At 37.9% G+C, this 13,963-nt stretch overlaps 1 protein-coding gene across 2 annotated transcripts in view; it reads left to right on the top strand.

Annotated features, from left to right (window-relative positions):
* The window catches only part of LOC124135365 (orexin receptor type 2-like), a 38,141-nt gene that overhangs the window by 9,045 nt on the left and 15,133 nt on the right, over window positions 1-13,963 (top strand). The window contains exon 1 of one of the 2 annotated variants that reach the window (XM_046500669.2): window positions 13,395-13,675. The exons of the other annotated variant lie outside the window; for it this stretch is intronic. The gene's annotated coding sequence lies outside the window, so the exon portion shown is untranslated. Of the gene's footprint in view, window positions 1-13,394; window positions 13,676-13,963 lie in introns of those variants that run through there. 2 annotated transcript variants of the gene reach the window in all.

Below are 13,963 nucleotides of genomic sequence, written 5' to 3'. Positions count from 1 at the left end.
GTTACAAATGGCGGGTGGTATAAGTAACGCGAGAAGCGCTTGATACAAGCCTCAAGATACGTTCGACCTTCCTCCTATGACAGTCCAATTCCCTTGTGTAGAATAACTCCGATGAAACAATGCAGTAAGGCTTGTACCGGGGGTCTGGGTTCACTGCAACAATGAAAACTATACCAATGCCAAGAATGGCACCGCTCCTTAATGATATAAGAATTAGCCCAATTTGCTGCCTGGCAGAAAGCTGTGCATTTCGTCTTATCCCGGGGACATTTGTTTTCCCTGCAATCCGCTGCCTCGGTTATCGCTAGGGTGACATATCGCTCCTCATGACCCCGTATCAAATATTCCCCATATCTGATGGTTTATACAACAGATAGTTTTGTCGCTTAAAAAACTCGTTTAAATTGCCGTTGAGTGAAATTCGTGCCCCGGGTCTCGCAAAGAAGGGGAATTTGTAAAACGTATGCCTAATCTCTCATCGCTCAAATACTGCTCTTTAGGAATAATGGCCCAACTAGCGGGGGCCTGAGAATTTGTACTGAAAAACTCTTAACATTTGATAAAAGTTGTGATTTTGGAGCAAACAAAATGGTTTCGTTGAAAGACGGATGATTATTTACATACAGAATTTAATGATTAAAGTATAGGGTTGCGTTGTGGTGGTTATTGAAAACGTTCACGATTGCGCGCAGCCTCTTTGACACTTTCATCCCACTCTATCATCTGGAAGCATGATAGCATCAGAATATGTTTTTCCAGTTTTAGCACATAATACATGTAAACATTGGCCCTGATATGAAGACATTTTTTAATTTACTTACCTAAATAACCGGATCATTGTATTACCGTTAGGTTACAGGTTTATCAAACAGCCGACCATTCAACTCGGCCCTGCGTCACCTTTCTCACAAAATGCTGACATGTATATTTCGAACCTTACGTCATTCACAACCAGTTCAAAGGATATCTTTGCTGCAGTTAAGCGATCGTATATCAATAAATGAACAAAAGAAATATCAGTACGAATTTATATTCTGGTTTGTTTGAGATTTGTTACACGACATTGTACAGGAGGCACACATCTCAGCTGGCAAATTTATTTATTTATTTATTTATTTATTTATTTATTTATTTATTTATTTATTTATTTATTTATTTATTTATTTATTTATTTATTTATTTATTTATTTATTTATTTATTTATTTATTTATTTATTTATTCATTTATTTTTATTTATTTATTTATGATTGTTTGTTTGTTTGTGGTTTTTTATTCTTAATTTAGTGGGTTCTTAAAATTCTGCAAGGAAAGTGAAAGTGAATAATTAAGATCAGGGCACATGAATGAAATTATGATCACAAGACATCACAATGAATCTGAATAATGAGTTCTTTTTGTGGTGTGTTAATTTCTTGGCATGTAGACATGTGGAGGACATTTCCAAAATTGACGCATCAGTGACAAAAATTATTTCCGATGCAATTCCTTATTTTGATTTGTACCATATGTTCCCGTGTCCATTTTTAGGTAAATGATTGATTTGCCTTTGCATGTGTTTGTGTATGTAGCCAGGTCCACCATATAGTTAGAACACACATCATTTCAATTTTATATCTGTTTATCAGTAGAATAACCAATAAGAATTTGTGAATTACAGGGTTAGGTAAGGGCGGTAGTACACTAAGCCTGCATCTGAGTAGAAAAATTGGAATGTATTTGAGGCGGAATGTAAATTAGGCAGCGCGCTTGGTGATGGGTGTTTATGCAAAACTGGGCCAGGCAATAACAACTGAAATACGCAACTTAGTTTGTGCGGAAACGGAATGAGGAAAATATTATTAAAATATAGATTCCACTTGCGCACATGTACGCTCACCTTTTCGCGAACACCTGGTATCTTCACTATTTGTTAGTGATTCATCAACATATGCTCATGATGAAGTCGGAATCAAGATTTGTTTTTGCTATGGAAAGGAATATGTCGCTTATATTACTAAAGAGTCAGAGTGTTGATAAAGACGAATATTCATATTCATATTATCTATGATGTAACATTTTTGGATATATGCAATCAAACCGATCATCAATTAATTAGGAGATAAACATACTGTGTTTTCAATGCAGAGCTAGGTTACCTGTAGATTTAACCCCGCTAAATTGAATTTGGAACCGAACGCGCAGCGTGAGGTTTCAAATGTTAAATTTAGCGCGGTTAAATCTACAGGTAACCTAGCTCTACATTGAAAACACAGTATGTTTATCTCCATTCTACCATGACTAAATAAAACGCGAACTCTTTGGTGTTAGCAAATATACTGAGTGACGCGGCATGGGTTGAGTTCAGTGTTTTGAGTGGGTTATCGATCTGAATTGCGGAATCACCGAACAAAATATGGTGCTGTATATACGCAAGCAGTTTGTTTACACCGTAATACTTCGCTCGAACATATGACAGGCATTGAAAGTATATAATCACGGCAACTTGGTAAGCTAACATGAGGTGGGCATCCCTAAAGAAAACAAAGCAAGCTTTGCAAGGCTTTCGATCTACATCGCACGTCACCATTATGACGTCATATCGCTCATTGTGACGCAAAAGATATGACGTCACAGTCGTATATAGAAAAGCGCCAAAATTCCAAGCTCTCTGTTGTCTCCAAAACGTAAATACATTCCCTTTGTTGATTTCTGTCGTATTTTTCTGCACGAAATGTATTGCCACATATCCTTTGAATATTGTAGTAACCGCATCTGTGCATTTTGTAACCTGTAATTGTAGATATAATTATTTAAATGTGCCTACCGACAATGACTGAAAATAGTACTATTCTATCAATTTTAGCTTCCGCAGTGATGCGGCCGTCAAACCAGCTGTTTCAATCAGAGGGGGTTTATTGTGATTTAATAGCCTCTGATTGACCAATCAGAATCGAGTAAATTCCGAATTCATGGTAGAATGAATAATAAAGTATATCATTCGTGGAGAGTCTTTGTCGGTATCAAAGGGCTCCTCCCGATGAACGGGCAAGACGTAGGTCTTAAACGTGTGTGCATTATAAAGACTTTTCTATCCATAATATTCAGTCTTGCTTGACAACGGTATAAGGATCTATACCGAAACGTCGCTTTTCACAGTATTAAAGAAGTTGTTATCCATAAACATTGTGTCTACCTTGTCATCCGTCAACTTCTACGTAATGCCTATCAAACAATTCATAATATTCCTTGTCATAAAATTCGTAGAGTTACAAAATAAAATGAAAACGTTGACGATTCAGCGACTTACAATGGCAGAATGTTTCACAGATGTACTTGCTTTGATGTAGCTTGACACATGAGATTCGGGATATTTGCTCTTCAAGATACTGAGTGGCTGGACCAGAGTGAATGAGAAGGTCACGGTCACGACCTTTGACACAACGTCGCGTGCTTCGCTGGACATTACATCGTGTGAAAACGACACTAATGTGTTTTGATTCTCATCAGCTGGTGTGGGAAATAAGAGAGGCCTCGGTCGGGCACAGATGCGGGTGATGAACGGAGTTGAGCGGTACACTCCCGACTTCATGGAACACAGCAGACCCGGAACGTAGAAATAGTATTGAAATAAAGAATAGTGTTGTGTATTGTGTGAGTGAATGAGTATGTTTTTATTAGAGAAACTCTATTTGAATTGAATAGGAGCCGATAGGAGATGAGAGATCCTGAACCTGAGGAAAATCTAGACTTGCTTCTAACATGGCTAAGGACTGTGAGTGAATGAGTGTGTATGGTTTTACGCCGCTTTAAGCACTATTCCAGCAATATCACGGCGGGGGACACCAGAAATGAGCTTCACACATTGTACCCATGTCGGGAATCGAACCCGGGTCTTCGGAGTGACAAGCGAACGCTTTAACCACTGGGCTACTCTACCGCCCATGTACAATATGAAAAAAGAAATCATTGCGAGTTTAACGTTATGGCGGTTGTAATGAAAAATGATTATATGGACATTTTTATGTGAATAGGAAAGTAATCGGCTTTAAGGGGTAAAACCTGTAATTTGTACCCGAAATTATTATCTTTTGTCACAGATTTTGCACACACGCACATTATGTTATTATTTTTGTGTGTGTCCCCAACAAAAGATTAATATATCTCTTCAAGCAGCCACCGAAATATATCCCGAACCTAACCTAAATCTGAGGCCCAATAGATGCAGAAATCCACGAGCACTGATGAGATGTTTGATAATGATGATGATGATGATGATGATGATTATGATGGTGATGATGGTGATAAAGGTGGTGGTGGTGATGATAATGACAGTTTACTTTTGTCTGAATTGCACAAAACATAATATAGAGCATATAAAACTTGAGTTAATGACTGTCGTAGAGCGGGCCTTCTATCGATGAAGGGGCGTTAGGGTAGCCCAGTGGTTAAAGCGTTCGCTCGTCACGCCGAGGACCCGGTTCGATTCCCCACATGGGTACAATGTGTGAAGCCCATTTCTGGTGTCCCCCGCCGTGATATTGCTGGAATATTGCTAAAAGCGGCATAAAACCATACTCACCCACTCACTCTATCGATGAATCGGTTTGCTGGAGCAGATATATAATGAAATAGAACAAATACGGTAACAAAGAAAACCAACTAAATATAGTACATTTGGTTAAACTATAAGTGGTCTTGTTATGTGTAGTGCATTGTTTTGCACTTGTGAGAGTGAGTTGGGTTTCACCCCCCATGGGTATGGCGCTGACCAACCCCAAAATAACGTCAGGGCGAACCGAGATTCGAACCCGCAACCATACGTCTTTGGCACACCGTACGGACGACTCTGCCCACAGCAATTTGCGGCATCTTACACGACTGGGTAGTAACTGAGTTAGACTTACATCTTGTTTCTGAAATGATCATATCTTACTGAAAAAAAAAGCTGTTAAATTATCTTAATGAAAATATAACAAAAAGGAGCCCAGAGACTCCCTTCATTTTCTGATCCTGATAATACAGTAATCTAGACTTGCCAAACATTATGGACTTGCATGGGCTGTATTGGAAGTATTTGTTTCAGAGTCTGTAAGACAGGCTATAACTGAGTAACAATTTGGAGTATCAAGTATTGGTGAGCAATGATGGAGATAAGATCTGTTGTATAGACCTCCACGAGGGGAACCTCCTGCACTAAATGTTATACCCCTTCCGCGTCAAACGACAGCGTATACACTCCCAGTGGATGCCAAGGACGAACATCTCCTGCCAGATCACAGATAAAGGGAGGGTCGGTCATGTGGCGGGTCTTGACCACACTACACGCGGTAGCGGCGTCATCTACGGGAACATCTTCAGATCTTACTCACGAGCCTTGATAGATATTTCCATAATGTAAACCAACTCTGTGATATGAAGGTTTAAATATAACACTGCAACCCGATTCTGTTTACTTAAAAAAACGCATCCAGCCCCTGGGCCGTTGCAATCTGGACTTTTGTCAGTGTGAACGTATAGAGTTTCTTCAGAAGAAGAAGTGTGTTGGTTCTGCTTCAGGCTTTGCAAAAATAAAACTTTTTGCATTAAGCTTCGTGTTACCCTTTCATCCGTTTGACACAAAGAAAGCCCAGGTTTTTAGGAAACAGCGAAACAAAGTACACCTAGGTTTTTCTAAAAATAATGGTGTGATGAGAGAATCATGCGTTCAGCTTGTACACAGCGTTGATAAAACTAGATGGCATGAGGCCTTTAAAGTTTTAAAGATGACACATTTGTGACATTTTTACAACCACCCTTCGTATATGTTAAGCCCACTTTTACAAGTGTCATTTGAAATGAAAACACTACATAAAAGAACAAATTAAGAACATATAACGAACTGACGGATATAACGAAATGTGTTTTGATCCCGTCCATTTGCTGTATATATGCTTATAACGAACTACGGTTATGATGAACAAAAAATTAGTGGTCCCTTTGAGTTGGTTATAACCGTAGTTTACTGTATGTCAATAAGATCTAGGTGGTAACTGTACTTTTATATAGCATGAATGAGTGAGTGTGGTGTTACGTCACTTTAAGTAATATTCCAGCAATATGACGGCATCGAACCTCCGAAGTCATAAACAAACGCTAAACCACTACGCTACCCGACCACCACTTTTATAAAATACGAATAAAATAATAAATTTAACAATAATATTGTACCAGCTGTAGTTTGTTCCTTCTCCCACACACACATAAGCTGGCACTCTCTGATATTGCATATTGAAGCACAAGGGAACGAGAGACTACTGCTAGACTTGCAAAAGTCTCCAAGGCAATAATGATTAGTTTAAATCATAATTTCTAGATTATGTAAATAATAAGAACAACTTGTACCCATAAGAGACTGTCCACATATCTAGACTTGCCTGTTAGGAGGATAGAATCACTGAACATCCATGGACTTATCTTTCAGTACAACCTTGGAGCAAGGCTAGACTACTGCAAGCGGCAGCCTGCATGTCAGTCAAGCTCTGTATCAACGAACAGCTGAGCACAGTTGACAGCCTCTGATATGAATGGAACCATTCCAGGGTGCACGGGTAATTACCGGCGCTGCACGCTCCGACGTGGTTGTTGTCGGACTTCGTCGGCTGTACTCGCTGTCACTCCGTCATAAACATTTTCAAATATATTTTCATTTTAGAAACTCTATTCAGCATCAAAGTCAGTCCGTGATGCCCGAAATGCGTTAATCAGAATCAGTTATTTAAGTCCAAACTTCGCTATTAACACCAAAGAGAGTTCTTTAAGTACTAACTTCGCTATTAACACCAGAATCAGTTATTTAAGTCCGAACTTCGCTGTTAACACCAAAGACAGTTCTTTAAGTGCTAACTTCGCTATTAACATCAGAATCAGTTCTTGAGTTCCTAACGCCGCTTTTGGCATCAGAGCCAGTTGTTTAAGTCCGACCTTCGATATTAACATCAGAGACAGTTCTTTTAAGTCCTAAGTTAAACCCAACCCGCACTTGAAGTCATTACTTCGCTATCAACACTAGAACCATTTCGTTAAGTCATAACTTTCCTATTAAAACCAGAGACAGCTCTTAAAGTCAGAACTTCGCTATTAACATCAGAACCATCAGATAACTTTGTTGATGCATATCATCTTATCCCAATTGCGTAGATCGATGCTCATGATGTCAATCACCGGATTGTCTGGTCCAGACTCCATTAAGTACAGACCGCCATCATAGAGATTGAATTATTCCTGAATGCGGAGTTAAACAACAAACAAACAAACAAACAAATAATATCAAACACTAAGAATCCTAAACCAAAGTCACGGGTTGACAAACATATCTTTAAACACACTTGACCACCTCGGAAATAAGACAGATAAGATGGTTGGCAATAACTTCCCGTTACAATTGCCCCTGTTCCTGAGACTACGGTTACATCGCCCGGGCCTGCTACCAGCCCAGCATGACACACACTATTCCCACGGTCTCGGCCATGGCCATAATTCTATCGGAGGGGTCGCCTTATTACAAGTGCCTGCGGTGCTATTTTTCACAACTTATTTCCTGTATTGTTTAGCAAGTAACATGTAAGCGTTAATTAAAGACGCTGGGGCTTATTTGTTAAGAGAATTTTTTCTAGTTAACTACGTGAAATAATACTCACACTTCGACACTAGAGGTGCACTTTTTGTACTGCAGCCACGTGCGTTCACGCGCTGTGTAACCGAATATATCTCTCGACATGCATCTGTAGCAATCGGTTATTGTTAAAGACGTAATCTCAGTAATTTTACTTTATGTGAAAATTGGACTTTAAGATAGAATAAAATTGCAGAAATATTTGAATTACATTTTTATCGAATTTAAGAAACAACTCACGATCATAGCGTTATGGCTTGCGGCACCTGAGCCGACACTTGCGACCAAGGACCTTATTTCATGTGTAAAGTCCCTGATAGGTTCATGTATATAGTCTCTGTCAAGTTCATGTCTGACAAGTTCATTTACAGTCTTTGACAAGTTCATGTACAGTCTCTGTCAAGATCATGTGTAGTCTCAGAAAAATTCATGTAAAGTCTCTGACAAGTTCATGTATAGTCTTTCACAAGCTCATGTATAGCCTCTGACACGTTCATGTATAGTCTTTGACAAGTTCATGTATACAGTCTCTGACAAGTTCATGTATATAGTCTCTGACAAGTTCATGTATAGTCCCTGATAAGTTCATGTATATAGTCTCTGACAAGTTTATGTATAGTCTCTGACAAGTTCATGTATATGGTCTCTGACAAGTTCATGTATAGTCTTTGACAAGTTCATGTATAGTCTTTGACAAGTTCATGTATAGCCTCTGACAAGTTCATGTATAGTCTTTGACAAGTTCATGTATAGTCTTTGACAAGTTCATGTATAGTCTCTGACAAGTTCATGTATAGTCTTTGACAAGTTCATGTATAGTCTTTGACAAGTTCATGTATCGTCTTTGACAAGTTCATGTATATAGTCTCTGACAAGTTCATGTATCGTCTTTGACAAGTTCATGTATAGTCTTTGACAAGTTCATGTATCGTCTCTGACAAGTTCATGTATCGTCTTTGACAAGTTCATGTATAGTCTTTGACAAGTTCATGTATAGTCTTTGACAAGTTCATGTATAGCCTCTGACAAGTTCATGTATAGTCTTTGACAAGTTCATGTATAGTCTTTGACAAGTTCATGTATAGCCTCTGACAAGTTCATGTATAGTCTTTGACAAGTTCATGTATAGTCTTTGACAAGTTCATGTATAGTCTCTGACAAGTTCATGTATAGTCTTTGACAAGTTCATGTATAGTCTCTGACAAGTTCATGTATCGTCTTTGACAAGTTCATGTATATAGTCTCTGACAAGTTCATGTATCGTCTTTGACAAGTTCATGTATAGTCTTTGACAAGTTCATGTATCGTCTCTGACAAGTTCATGTATATAGTCTCTGACAAGTTCATGTATATAGTCTGTGACAAGTTCATGTATCGTCTTTGACAAGTTCATGTATAGTCTTTGACAAGTTCATGTATAGTCTCTGACAAGTTCATATATCGTCTTTGACAAGTTCATGTATATAGTCTCTGACAAGTTCATGTATCGTCTTTGACAAGTTCATGTATAGTCTTTGACAAGTTCATGTATCGTCTCTGACAAGTTCATGTATCGTCTTTGACAAGTTCATGTATAGTCTTTGACAAGTTCATGTATAGTCTTTGACAAGTTCATGTATAGCCTCTGACAAGTTCATGTATAGTCTCTGACAAGTTCATGTATAGTCTTTGACAAGTTCATGTATAGTCTCTGACAAGTTCATGTATAGTCTTTGACAAGTTCATGTATAGTCTCTGACAAGTTCATGTATCGTCTTTGACAAGTTCATGTATATAGTCTCTGACAAGTTCATGTATCGTCTTTGACAAGTTCATGTATAGTCTTTGACAAGTTCATGTATAGCCTCTGACAAGTTCATGTATATAGTCTCTGACAAGTTCATGTATATAGTCTCTGACAAGTTCATGTATCGTCTTTGACAAGTTCATGTATAGTCTTTGACAAGTTCATGTATCGTCTCTGACAAGTTCATGTATATAGTCTCTGACAAGTTCATGTATATAGTCTCTGACAAGTTCATGTATCGTCTCTGACAAGTTCATGTATAGTCTTTGACAAGTTCATGTATATAGTCTCTGACAAGTTCATGTATATAGTCTCTGACAAGTTCATGTATATAGTCTCTGACAAGTTCATGTATATAGTCTCTGACAAGTTCATGTATATAGTCTCTGACAAGTTCATGTATACAGTCTCTGACAAGTTCATGTATATAGTCTCTGACAAGTTCATGTATATAGTCTCTGACAAGTTCATGTATATAGTCTCTGACAAGTTCATGTATATAGTCTCTGACAAGTTCATGTATATAGTCTCTGACAAGTTCATGTATATAGTCTCTGACAAGTTCATGTATATAGTCTCTGACAAGTTCATGTATAGCCTCTGACAAGTTCATGTATCGTCTTTGACAAGTTCATGTATATAGTCTCTGACAAGTTCATGTATATAGTCTCTGACAAGTTCATGTATATAGTCTCTGACAAGTTCATGTATATAGTCTCTGACAAGTTCATGTATATAGTCTTTGACAAGTTCGTGTATAGCCTCTGACAAGTTCATGTATATAGTCTCTGACAAGTTCATGTATCGTCTTTGACAAGTTCATGTATCGTCTCTGACAAGTTCATGTATAGTCCCTGATAAGTTCATGTATATAGTCTCTGTCAAGTTCATGTCTGACAAGTTCATGTATACAGTCTTCGACAAGTTCATGTATAGTCCCTGATAAGTTCATGTATATAGTCTCTGTCAAGTTCATGTCTGACAAGTTCATGTATAGTCTTTCACAAGTTCATTTATAGTCTTTGACAAGTTCATGTATAGTCTTTGACAAGTTCACGTATAGTCTCTGACAAGTTCATGAATCGTCTTTGACAAGTTCATGTATCGTCTCTGACAAGTTCATGCATACAGTCTTCGACAAGTTCATGTATATAGTCTCTGACAAGTTCATGTATCGTCTTTGACAAGTTCATGTATATAGTCTCTGACAAGTTCATGTATAGTCCCTGATAAGTTCATGTATAGTCTCTGACAAGTTCATGCATACAGTCTTCGACAAGTTCATGTATAGTCTTTGACAAGTTCATGTATATAGTCTCTGACAAGTTCATGTATATAGTCTCTGACAAGTTCATGTATCGTCTTTGACAAGTTCATGTATATAGTCTCTGACAAGTTCATGTATAGTCCCTGATAAGTTAATGTATATAGTCTCTGTCAAGTTCATGTCTGACAAGTTCATGTACTGTCTTTGACAAGTTCGTGTATAGTCTTTGACAAGTTCATGTATCGTCTCTGACAAGTTCATGTAAAGCCTCTGACAAGTTCATGTATATAGTCTCTAACAAGTTCATGTATATAGTCTCTGACAAGTTCATGTATACAGTCTTTGACAAGTTCGTGTATACAGTCTCTGACAAGTTCATGTATACAGTCTCTGACAAGTTCATGTATACAGTGCCTGAGACCGCCTCCGTGGTCGAGTGGTTGAGCGTCCGCCCGGAGAGCGGAAGGTCCGCGGTTCGATCCCCGGCCGCGTCATACTGTAAAAGATGGTACTTGTTGTTACCCTGTCTGGCGCTCGGCATTAAGGGGCTTAAATAAGGACAAGTCGGCTCGGAGTCAGTATACTGTGTCTGACTGGGGTATTCATGTTAAACTGCGGCATGGTATCTCAGTGGGCTAGCACTATAAATCGGCATCAGTCCGGACTAGTACAAGCAGCACACACACACACACACACACACACACACACACACACACACACACACACACACACACACACACGACGCTATATGAGTGCAATAATCTTGGACGCAGGTATTACAGGTACCCTAATATTATTAAATTTGTTACATTGCTGTCAAACACAAAAAGATGTATCTTACAAAATGTGTCCATGTTCATATATTATGCCTCTTTATACCGACAGAACCTTATGAAAGAATAATCTTAGCTGCTTGGTATTAGGAAACTATTGTGTATATACATTAAGTACATATTTATAGATATTTGCTATCTGAATAAACTACAAACAAAAGAGTTAGAAATGGTATTAAACTACTAGGCTGTCATATGATATTGTGGGACGTGATATTACAAATGGTTAAGTATAGTTATATGTATATGAAATGATATGATGTGACATGACATGATGTGATATGATATGAAGTGATGTGGTGTGATATGATACATGAGGGGATATGATGCAATATATTATGTGTATTATAGAAATTGTGTAAATACTGTTTTTTAGTGTACATATTATATGGCTTGCGGTCTTCCAATGTTGAATAAATATTGATTGATTGATATGAAATAAATTGGCATGGAATGACATGGCATTATATGGTATGATATGATAAGATATGATGGGACAAGCTTTGACATTGCTAATGTGTTGTGTGATATGGCATGTTGAAATGTGATACAATATAGTTGTGATATATGGTACGATGGTATGTATAGTATGTTATGATAATGTTATATGAAATAATACTATATAGTATGATCTTATAATAATGATACAATATGATATGATGTTATAGATATGTTGTATGATATAACAAGTTGTGATATGGTAATATAGAAATTATGAAATTACAGGGTATGGTATTGTACTGAATGTGTGAAATTATGTGACTGCGTTGAAATGCGAGGTGGAATGACGTGAGGTGATCTGGTGAGATAGGTACATAAATTGTATAAAACTGTATATTCTTCAACTTGTACTATAGGCCTGTGGCCTCTTCAGTATGTGAAATAAAGAACTACAATCTTGGACGCGACGTTAAACCCAGTTTCATCTCATCTCATCTTTACAGTCTCTGACAAGTTCATGTATACAGTCTTTGACAAGTTCACGTATATGGTCTGTGACAAGTTCATGTAAAGTCTCTGACAAGGACATGTATAGTCTTTGACACGTTCATGTATAGTCTTTGACAAGTTCATGTATAGTCTTTGACACGTTCATGTATAGTCTTTGACAAGTTCATGTATAGTCTTTGACACGTTCATGTATAGTCTTTGACAAGTTCATGTATCGTCTTTGACACGTTCATGTATAGCCTCAAACAAGTTCATGTATAGTCTTTGACAAGTTCATGTAAAGTCTTTGACAAGTTCATGTAAAGTCTTTGACAAGTTCATGTATAGTCTTTGACAAGTTCATGTATAGTCTTTGACAAGTTCATATATAGTCTCTGACAAGTTCATGTCTATGGTCTGTGACAAGTGCACGTGTAAAGTCTCTCACGTACATGCCATGTACATGCCACGTACATGCAACCTGCCTCCACCTGACTTGCACCTATTCACCCCACTGTTACGTAGACGTTCTAGTGTTCGTGTTACGTCACCACTTAAAGAATGGGTGTAGCTGTGTGCACAAATCACATAGACCACTACAGAAGTGTGACGCGATTTATAGATACGTACTCCATTTCATTACTGAGGTCAAAGCGGTTAAACTATCTCAGGGCATCTGAGAAATAGAACTTAAGACGTTGCGCTATGCACGACCTTCGTCGATCCAGGAGTGCATCATGCAAGGGGCAATTAAACCCACTGAGCTGGGTCCGTCAATTGCGGCTCTTTAATTAGCCGTAGGAAATGATTTGGCTTCCAACAACCGACCCATAGCACTCTAAACTTTGTAAACTGATAGACAAGTCTAAAACACTTCATTTCAATTGATGCGCAGATAAGAGGCAATGCAGTGCGCATGTCAGCGTAGAACCGCGCGTCGACTCAGAACAGTTGGTAGGGTAACGTGCGGAGGCGCACAGTCCATCCATCGAAGACACACCTCCCTTCACAGCACGAGGTTTAGTAGCATGCCGCTAAAAACTGTAATTAGTGGACTCGCCCAGCCAGTGTTGCAGCTTGGATCTATTTATTGCCGAGTTCGACAGGCTTGAAACAGTCTTCCTTGACAACTTGATACATAAACACTGATCAACGGAGGGACAATATTCCACCACTTTGTCAATTGTTGGATGTAAATCATCGGATCATTTTTTTCAAATCTCAACAAGTAAGTTATGAACTTATTCATTTTTCAGATAATTCTTTTAATTTAATCGTTTTTACTGGATTGTTTTAAATTTGCGGGATTTACTACAGTTTAATGCATTGAACATGTCAGTACTTAATGCAACGAAAAAAATATATTTTATAACAAGCAAATATATTTTCCTTTAAAATGTCATGTTTTAGGTTGTATCGTTCTCTTTTAGATATTCAGGCAAATAGGTACTAAATAGTTGATTTTTCAACAAATAAGTGACACTAATTTAATTTAAAGATTTAAGCAACATAGTAA

Source organism: Haliotis rufescens, unplaced genomic scaffold (assembly GCF_023055435.1).
Source record: "Haliotis rufescens isolate VD_foot unplaced genomic scaffold, xgHalRufe1.0.p SCAF_19, whole genome shotgun sequence".
Lineage (NCBI taxonomy): Eukaryota > Metazoa > Mollusca > Gastropoda > Lepetellida > Haliotidae > Haliotis > Haliotis rufescens.
Note: the sequence above shows the minus strand (reverse complement) of the source record. Positions and strands in the feature narration are given on the sequence as shown.